Here is an 8,650-nt window from a genome sequence, read left to right as displayed (position 1 = left end):
TTACGTAAATTATGGATAAACATCGAAATAATTGTTTTTAATGAGTTAACCGTCTCCTGAGTAATCTGCGTCATACCCTTCCGCACAGAACCGGCTCACGACAACAAAAATCGATAAATGTTCCCAGAAAAAAGAAAAAAAATAAGTAGAAGGAAACGAATATATAGCTATATTATGCCTGGGATACGATAAAATGGAACCGGAATCGAATTTCAAACTTCCTAACCGGATTTCTCGAGGAAACGAAAGCTTAACAGAAGCGTTAAATCGCAAATTAGAGGGTCTTAGAGAAGGAATTCGGCTAAAATCTCGTCAGCTTATTGCGTAAGAGTCTCCTCCGTTTGCCGTTTACAATCAAATTAGACTACATTTTGTCCAAATCCGGCAGTGCCCGAGCTACTTTCATTTCACATGTCTTATCTGGTTCCGATCGAGATCATATGATTTGAGCCGAAAATCTTTCAACAATAATCAAAAATAGAAAAACACGAAAAGGGGTGCAACGAGGACTTCCAGAGAGTCACATATCCTAGTACTGCTCTCGCCCAAGCACGCTTAACTTCGGAGTTCTGATGGGATCCGGTGCATTAGTGCTGGTATGATCTCACTCGACAAGGAGTGGGATGTTTATTCTTATATCCTTTGAGTATGAGTCTCGTCCGTTTGCCCGTTTACAATCAATTAGCTACAATTTGTCCAATCCGGCAGTGCCCGAGCTACTTCATTTCACATGTCTTATCTGGTCCCGATCGAGATTCAGATGATTTGAGCCGAAAATCGTCTGTCAACAAGTAATCAAAAATAGAAAAACACGAAAGGGGGCAACACGAAGACTTCCCAGGGGGTCACCCATCCTATTACTGCTCTGCCCAAACACGCTTAACTTCTTAGTTCTGATGATATTCCGGTTGCTATTAGTGCGGTATGATCGCACCCTGACATTGAGTAGGATGTTATTTCTTATATCCCTCGAGTACGGTGTGGAAGTGGGCGGCGATGGAGAAAACAAGCGGCACTGCTCTTGCCCAATCATAGGCCATAAAGTTAAGCGTTCTGGCGCAATGGCAGAGGTAGGATGGGTGACCCTCCCTGGGAAGACTCGTGTCGCGACCGTTTACGTAAATTATGGATAAAGAGTCGAAATAATTGTTTTAATGAGGTTAACCGTCTCCGGAGTAATCTGCGTCATACCCTTCCCGCACAAACCGGCTCACGACAACAAAAATCGATAAAATGTTCCCAGAAAACAGAAAAAAACACTAAGAAGAAGGAAAAACGAATGTAAAGCTATATTAGCCTGGGATACGATAAAATGGAACCGGAATCGAATTTCGAAACTTCCTAAGCGGATTCCCGAGCAACAAAAGCTTAACAAAAACCGGTAAATCGCAAATTAGAGGGTCTTAGAGAAGGAATTCGGCTAAAATCTCGTCAGCTCATTGCATAGGAATGAGTCTCGTCCGTTTGGCGCGTTTACAATGCAAATTAGCCTACAATTTTGTCCAAATCCGGCAAGTGCCGAGATACTTTCATTTCACATGTCTTATCTGTCCCGATCGAGATTCAGATGATTTGAGCCGAAAATCGTCTGTCAACAAGTAATCAAAATAGAAAAACACGAAAAGGGGTGCAACATGAGGACTTCCGAGGGGTCACCCACCATAGTACTGCTCTCGCCCAAGCACGCTTAACTTCGGAGTTACGATGGATCCGGTGCATTAGTGCTGGTATGATCGCACCATTGAGTGGATGTTTATTCTTATATCCCTCGAGTACGTGGGAGCGGGCGGCGATGGACAACACGCGGCACTGCTCTCGCCCAATCATAACCATGAAGTTAAGCGTTCTGGCGCGATGGCAGAGCAAGGATGGGTGACCTCCCTGGGAAGTCCTCGTGTCGCGACTATTTGCGTAAATTATGGCAAAAACAGTCGAAATAATTCTTTTAATGAGTTAACCGTCTCCGGAGTAATCTGCGTTATACCCTTCCGCACAAAACGGCTCACGACAACAAAAAATCGCTAAATGTTCCCAGAAAATAGAAAAAAAATAAGAAGAAGAAAATAGCGAATGTAAAGCTATTATTATGCCTGGGATACGATAAAATGGAACCGGAATCGAATTTCGAACTTGCTAAGCGGATTTCTCGAGGAAACGAAAGCTTAACAGAAGCGTTAAATCACAAATTAGAGGGTCTTAAAGAAGGAATTCAGCTAAAATCTCGTCAGCTCATTGCGTAGTAATGAGTCTCCTCTGTTTGCCCGTTTACAATCAAATAAGACTACAATTTTGTCCAAATCCGGCAGTGCCCGAGCTACTTTCATTTCACATGTCTTATCTGGTTCTGATCGAGATTCATATGATTTGAGCTGAAAATCTTCTGTCAACAAGTAATCAAAAATAGAAAAACACGAAAAAAGGTGCAACACGAGGACTTCCCAGGGGGTCGGTCACCCATCCTAAAACTGCTCTCGCCCAAGCACGCTTAACTTCGGAGTTCTGATAGGATCCGGTGCATTTGTGCTGGTATGATCGCACAGACATTGAGTGGGATGTTTATTCTTATATCTCTCGAGTACGTGTGGAGCGGGCGGCGATGGACAACACGCGGCACTGCTCTCGCCCAATCATAACCATGAAGTTAAGCGTTCTGGCGCGATGGCAGAGCTAGGATGGGTGAGCTCCCTGTGAAGACCTCGTGTCGCGACCGTTTACGTAAATTATGGTTAAAACAGTCGAAATAATTGTTTTTAATGAGTTAACCGTCTCCGGAGTAATCTGCGTCATACCCTTCCGCACAGAACCGGCTCACGACAACAAAAATCGATAAATGTTCCCAGAAAATAGAAAAAAAAATAAGAAGAAGAAATAGCGAATGTAAAGATATTATTATGCCTGGGATACGATAAAATGGAACAGGAATCGAATTTAGAACTTCCTAAGCGGTTTTCTCGAGGAAACATAAGCTTAACAGAAGCGGTAAATCGCAAATTAGAGGGTCTGAGAGAAGGAATTCGGCTAAAATCTCGTCAGCTCATTGCGTATAAAGAGTCTCGGTCGTTTGCCCGTTTACAATCAAATTAGCCTACAATTTTGTCCAAATCCGGCAGTGCCCGAGCTACGTTGATTTCTCATGTCTTATCTGGTCACGATCCAGATTCAGATGATTTGAGCCGAAAATCGTCTGTCAACAAATAATCAAAAATAGAAAAACACGAAAATGGGTGCAACACGAGAACTTCCTAGGGGGTCACCCATCCTAGTACTGCTCTCTCCCAAGCATGCTTAACTTCGGAGTTCTGATGGGATCCGGTGCATTAGTGCTGGTATGATCGCACCCGACATTGAGTGGAATGTTTATTCTTATATCCCTCGAATACGTGTGGAGCGGGTGGCGATGGACAACACGCGGCACTGCTCTCGCCCATTCAGAACCATGAAGTTAAGCGTTCTGGCGCGATGGAAGAGCTAGGATGGGTGACCTTCCTGAGAAGACCTCGTGTCGCGACCGTTTACGTAAATTATGGATAAAACAGTCGAAATAATTGTTTTTATTGAGTTAACCGTGTCCGGAGTAATCTGCGTCATACCCTTCCGCACAGAACCGGCTCACGACAACAAAAATCGATAAATGTTCCCAGAAAGTAGAAAAAAAATAAGAAAAAGGAAATAACGAATATAAAGCTATTATTATTCCTGGGATACGATAAAATGGAACCGGAATCGAATTTCGAACTTCCTAAGCGGATTTCTCGAGGAAACGAAAGCTTAACAGAAGCGTTAAATCACAATTAGAATGTCTTAGAGAAAGAATTCGGCTAAAATCTCGTCAGCTCATTGCGTAGTAATGAGTCTCGTCCGTTTGCCCGTTTACAATCAAATTAGCCTACAATTTTGTCCAAATCCGGCAGTGCCCGAGCTACTTTCATTTCACATGTCTTATCTGGTCACGATCGAGATTCAGATGATTTGAGCCGAAAATCGTCTGTCAACAAGTAATCAAAAATAGAAAAACACGAAAAAAAGTGCAACACGAGGAATTCCCAAGTGGTCACCCATCCTAGTACTGCTCTCGCCCAAGCATGCTTAACTTCGGAGTTTTGATGGGATCCGGTGCATTAGTGCTGGTATGATCTCACCCGACATTGAGTGGGATGTTTATTCTTATATCCCTCGAGTACGTGTGGAGCGGGCGGCGATGGACAACACGCGGCACTGCTCTCGCCCAATCATAACCATGAAGTTAAGCGTTCTGGCGCGATGGCAGAGGTAGGATGGGTGACCTCCCTGGAAAGACCTCGTGTCGCGACCGTTTACGTAAATTATGGATAAAACAGTCGAAATAATTGCTTTTAATTAGTTAACCGTCTCCGTAGTAATCTGCGTCATACCCTTCCGCACAGAACCGGCTCACGACAACAAAAATCGATAAATGTTCCCAGGAAATAGAAAAAAATAAGAAGAAGGAAATAACGAATGTAAAGCTATTATTATGCCTGGGATACGATAAAATGGAACCAGAATCGAATTTCGAACTTCCTAAGCGGATATCTCGAGGAAACGAAAGCTTAACAGAAGCGGTAAATTGAAAATTAGAGAGTCTTAGAGAAGGAATTCGGCTAAAATCTCGTCAGCTCATTGCGTAGTATGAGTCTCGTCCGTTTGCCCGTTTACAATCAAATTAGCCTACAATTTTGTCCAAATCCGGCAATGCCCGAGCTACGTTGATTTCAGTCGAAATAATTGTTTTTAATGAGTTAACCGTCATTGAGGTAATCTGCGTCATACCCTTCCGCACAGAACCGGCTCACGACAACAAAAATCGATAATTGTTTCCAGAAATTAGAAAAAAAATAAGAAGAAGAAAATAACGATGTAAAGCTATTATTATGCCTGAAATACGATAAAATGGAACCGGAATCGAATTTCGAACTTCCTAAACGGATTTCTCGAGAAAACGAAAGCTTAACAGAAGCGGTAAATCGCAAATTAGAGGGTCTTAGAGAAGGAATTCGGCTAAAATCTCGTCAGTTCATTGCATAGTAATGAGTCTCATCCGTTTGCCCGTTTACAATCAAATTAGTCTACAATTTTGTCCAAATCCGGCAGTGCCCGAGCTACTTTCATTTCACATGTCTTATCTGGTCCCGATCGAGATTCAGATGATTTGAGCCGAAAATCGTCTGTCAACAAGTAATCAAAAATATAAAAACACGAAAAGGGGTGCAACACGAGGACTTCCCAGGGGGTCATCTATCCTAGTACTGCTCTCGCCCAAGCACGTTTAACATCGGAGTTCTGATGGGATCCGGTGCATTAGTGCTGGTATGATCGCACCCGACATTGAGTGGGATGTTTATTCTTATATCCCTCGAGTACGTGTGGAGCGGGCGGCGATGGACAACACGCGGCACTGCTCTCGCCCAATCATAACCATGAAGTTAAGCGTTCTCGCGCGATGGCAGAGCTAGGATGGGTGACCACCCTGGGAAGACCTCGTGTCGCGACCGTTTACGTAAATTATGGATAAAAAACTCGAAATAATTTTTTCTAATGAGTTAACCGTCTCCGGAGTAATCTGCGTCATACCCTTCCGCACAGAACCGGCTCACGACAACAAAAATCGATAAATGTTCTCAGAAAATAGAAAAAAAAATAAGAAGAAGGAAATAACGAATGTAAAGCTATTATTATGCCTGGGATACGATAAAATGGAACCGCAATCGAATTTCGAACTACCTAAGCGGATTTCTCGAGGAAACGAAAGCTTAACAGAAGCGGTAAATCGCAATTTAGAAGGTCTTAGAGAAGGAATTCGGCTAAAATCTCGTCAGCTCATTGCGTAGTAATGAGTCTCGTCCGTTTGCCCGTTTACAATCAAATTAGCCTACAATTTTGTCCAAATCCGGCAGTGCCCGAGCTACTTTCATTTCACATGTCTTATCTGGTCCCGATCGAGATTCAAATGATTTGAGCCGAAAATCGTCTGTCAACAAGTAATCAAAAATAGAAAAACATGGAAAGGGGTGCAACACGAGGACTTCTCAGGGGGTCACCATCCTAGTACTGCTCTCGCCCAAGCACGCTTAACTTCAGAGTTCTAATGGGATCCGGTGCATTAGTGCTGGTATGATCGCACCCGACATTGAGTGGGATGTTTATTCTTATATCTCTCGAGTACGTGTGGAGCGGGCGGCGATGGACAACACGCGGCACTGCTCTCGCCCAATAATAACCATGAAGTTAAGCCTTCTGGCGCGATGGCAGAGCTAGGATGGGTGACCTCCCTGGGAGGACCTTGTGTCGCGACCGTTTACGTAAATTATGGATAAAACAGTCGAAATAATTGTTTTTAATGAATTAACCGTCTCCGGAGTAATCTGCGTCATACCCTTCCGCACAGAACCGGCTCACGACAACAAAAATCGATAAATGTTCCCAGAAAATAGAAAAAAAAATAAGAAGAAAGAAATAACGAATGTAAAGCTATTATTATGCCTGGGATACGATAAAATGGAACCGCAAACGAATTTCGAACTTCCTAAGCGGATTTCTCGAGTAAACGAAAGCTTAACAGAAGCGGTAAATCGCAAATTAGAGGGTCCTAGAGAAGGAATTCGGCTAAAATCTCGTCAGCTCATTGCGTAGTAATGAGTCTCGTCCGTTTGCCCGTTTACAATCAAATTAGCCTACAATTTTGTCCAAATCCGGCAGTGCCCGAGCTACTTTCATTTCACATGTCTTATCTGGTCACGATCGAGATTCAGATGATTTGAGCCGAAAATTGTCTGTCAACAAGTAATCAAAAATAGAAAAACACGGAAAGTGGTGCAACACGAGGACTTCCCAGGGGGTCACCCATCCTAGTACTGCTCTTGCCCAAGCACGCGTATCTTCAGAGTTCTGATGGAATCTGGTGCATTAGTGCTGATATGATCGAACCCAACATTGAGTGGGATGTTTATTCTTATATCTCTCGAGTACGTGTGGAGCGGGCGGCGATGGACAACACGCGGCACTGCTCTCGTCCAATCATAACCATGAAGTTAAGCGTTCTGGCGCGATGGCAGAGGTAGGATGGGTGAGCTCCCTGGGAAGACCTCATGTCGCGACCGTTTACGTAAATTATGGATAAAACAGTCGAAATAATTGTTTTTAATTAGTTAACCATCTCCGGAGTAATCTGAGTCATACCCTTCCACACAGAACCGGCTCACGACAACAAAAATCGATAAATGTTCCCAGAAAATAGAAAAAAAAATAAGAATGAAATAACGAATGTAAAGCTATTATTATGCCTGGGATACGATAAAATGGAACCGCAATCGAATTTCGAACTTCCTAAGCGGATTTGTCGAGGAAACGAAAGCTTAACAGAAGCGGTAAATCGCAAATTAGAGGGTCTTAGAGAAGGAATTCGGCTAAAATCTCGTCAGCTCATTGCGTAGTATGAGTCTCGTCCGTTTTCCCGTTAACAATCAAATTAGCCTACAATTTTGTCCAAATCCGGCAGTGCCCCAGCTACTTTCATTTCACATGTCTTATCTGGTCCCGATCGAGATTCAGATGATTTGAGCCGAAAATCGTCTGTCAACAAGTAATCAAAAATAGAAAAACACGGAAAGGGGTGCAACACGAGGACTTCCCAGGGGGTCACCATCCTAGTACTGCTCTAGCCCAAGCACGCTTAATTTCACAGTTCTGATGGGATCCGGTGCATTAGTGCTGGTATGATCGCACCCGACATTGAGTGGGATGTTTATTCTTATATCTCTCGAGTACGTGCGGAGCGGGCGGCGATAGACAACAGGCGGCACTGCTCTCGCCCAATCATAACCATGAAGTTAAGCGTTCTGGCGCGATGGCAGAGGTAGGATGGGTGACCTCCCTAGGAAGACCTCGTGTCGCGACCGTTTACGTAAATTATGGATAAAACAGTCGAAATAATTGTTTTTATTGAGTTAACCGTCTCCGGAGTAATCAGCGTCATACCCTTCCGCACAGAACCGGCTCACTACAACAAAAATCGATAAATGTTCACAGAAAATAGAAAAAAAATAAGAAGAAGGAATTAACGAATGTAAAGCTATTATTATGCTTGGGATACGATAAAATCGAACCGGAATCGAATTTCGAACTTCCTAAGCGGATTTCTCAAGGAAACGAAAGCTTAACAGAAGCGGTAAATCGCAAATTAGAGGGTCTTAGAGAAGAAATTCGGCTAAAATCTCGTCAGCTCATTGCGTAGTAATGAGTCTCGTCCGTTTGCCCGTTTACAATCAAATTAGCCTACAATTTTGTCCAAATCCGGCAGTGCCCGAGCTACTTTCATTTCACATGTCTTATCTGGTCCCGATCGAGATTCAGATGATTTGAGCCGAAAATCGTCTGTCAACAAGTAATCAAAAATAGAAAAACACGAAAAGGGGTGCAACACGAGGACTTCCCAGGGGGTCACCCATCCTAGTACTGCTCTCGCCCAAGCACGCTTAAGTTCTCGCCCAAGCACGCTTAAGTTCGGAGTTCTGATGGGATCCGGTGCATTACTGCTGGTATGATCGCACCCGACATTGAGTGGGATGTTTATTCTTATATCCCTCGAGTACGTGTGGAGCGGGCGGCGATGGACAACACGCGGCACTGCTCTCGC

At 43.7% G+C, this 8,650-nt stretch overlaps 5 non-coding genes and 5 pseudogenes across 5 annotated transcripts; all 10 read right to left on the bottom strand.

Annotated features, from left to right (window-relative positions):
- Positions 1–494: 494 nt before the first annotated feature.
- LOC142511539 (5S ribosomal RNA) lies at positions 495–610 on the bottom strand (annotated as a pseudogene).
- Positions 611–1,624: 1,014 nt separating this feature from the next.
- On the bottom strand, positions 1,625–1,741 carry LOC142511309 (5S ribosomal RNA; annotated as a pseudogene).
- A 676-nt stretch (positions 1,742–2,417) lies between these two features.
- On the bottom strand, positions 2,418–2,540 carry LOC142511161 (5S ribosomal RNA; annotated as a pseudogene).
- A 681-nt stretch (positions 2,541–3,221) lies between these two features.
- Positions 3,222–3,340, bottom strand: LOC142515424 (5S ribosomal RNA). Its single transcript, XR_012811270.1, has one exon. It is a non-coding gene; the product is annotated as a 5S ribosomal RNA (ribosomal RNA).
- A 682-nt stretch (positions 3,341–4,022) lies between these two features.
- LOC142506670 (5S ribosomal RNA) lies at positions 4,023–4,141 on the bottom strand. The gene has a single exon (XR_012804954.1). It is a non-coding gene; the product is annotated as a 5S ribosomal RNA (ribosomal RNA).
- Positions 4,142–5,220: 1,079 nt separating this feature from the next.
- LOC142515033 (5S ribosomal RNA) lies at positions 5,221–5,339 on the bottom strand. Its single transcript, XR_012810899.1, has one exon. It is a non-coding gene; the product is annotated as a 5S ribosomal RNA (ribosomal RNA).
- Positions 5,340–6,023: 684 nt separating this feature from the next.
- Positions 6,024–6,141, bottom strand: LOC142514882 (5S ribosomal RNA). The gene has a single exon (XR_012810757.1). It is a non-coding gene; the product is annotated as a 5S ribosomal RNA (ribosomal RNA).
- Positions 6,142–6,825: 684 nt separating this feature from the next.
- On the bottom strand, positions 6,826–6,944 carry LOC142510868 (5S ribosomal RNA; annotated as a pseudogene).
- Positions 6,945–7,624: 680 nt separating this feature from the next.
- On the bottom strand, positions 7,625–7,742 carry LOC142509978 (5S ribosomal RNA). Its single transcript, XR_012808121.1, has one exon. It is a non-coding gene; the product is annotated as a 5S ribosomal RNA (ribosomal RNA).
- A 683-nt stretch (positions 7,743–8,425) lies between these two features.
- On the bottom strand, positions 8,426–8,566 carry LOC142508174 (5S ribosomal RNA; annotated as a pseudogene).
- Between the last annotated feature and the right edge of the window lie 84 nt (positions 8,567–8,650).

Source organism: Primulina tabacum, chromosome 10, assembly GCF_025594145.1.
Source record: "Primulina tabacum isolate GXHZ01 chromosome 10, ASM2559414v2, whole genome shotgun sequence".
NCBI lineage: Eukaryota > Viridiplantae > Streptophyta > Magnoliopsida > Lamiales > Gesneriaceae > Primulina > Primulina tabacum.
Note: the sequence above shows the minus strand (reverse complement) of the source record. Positions and strands in the feature narration are given on the sequence as shown.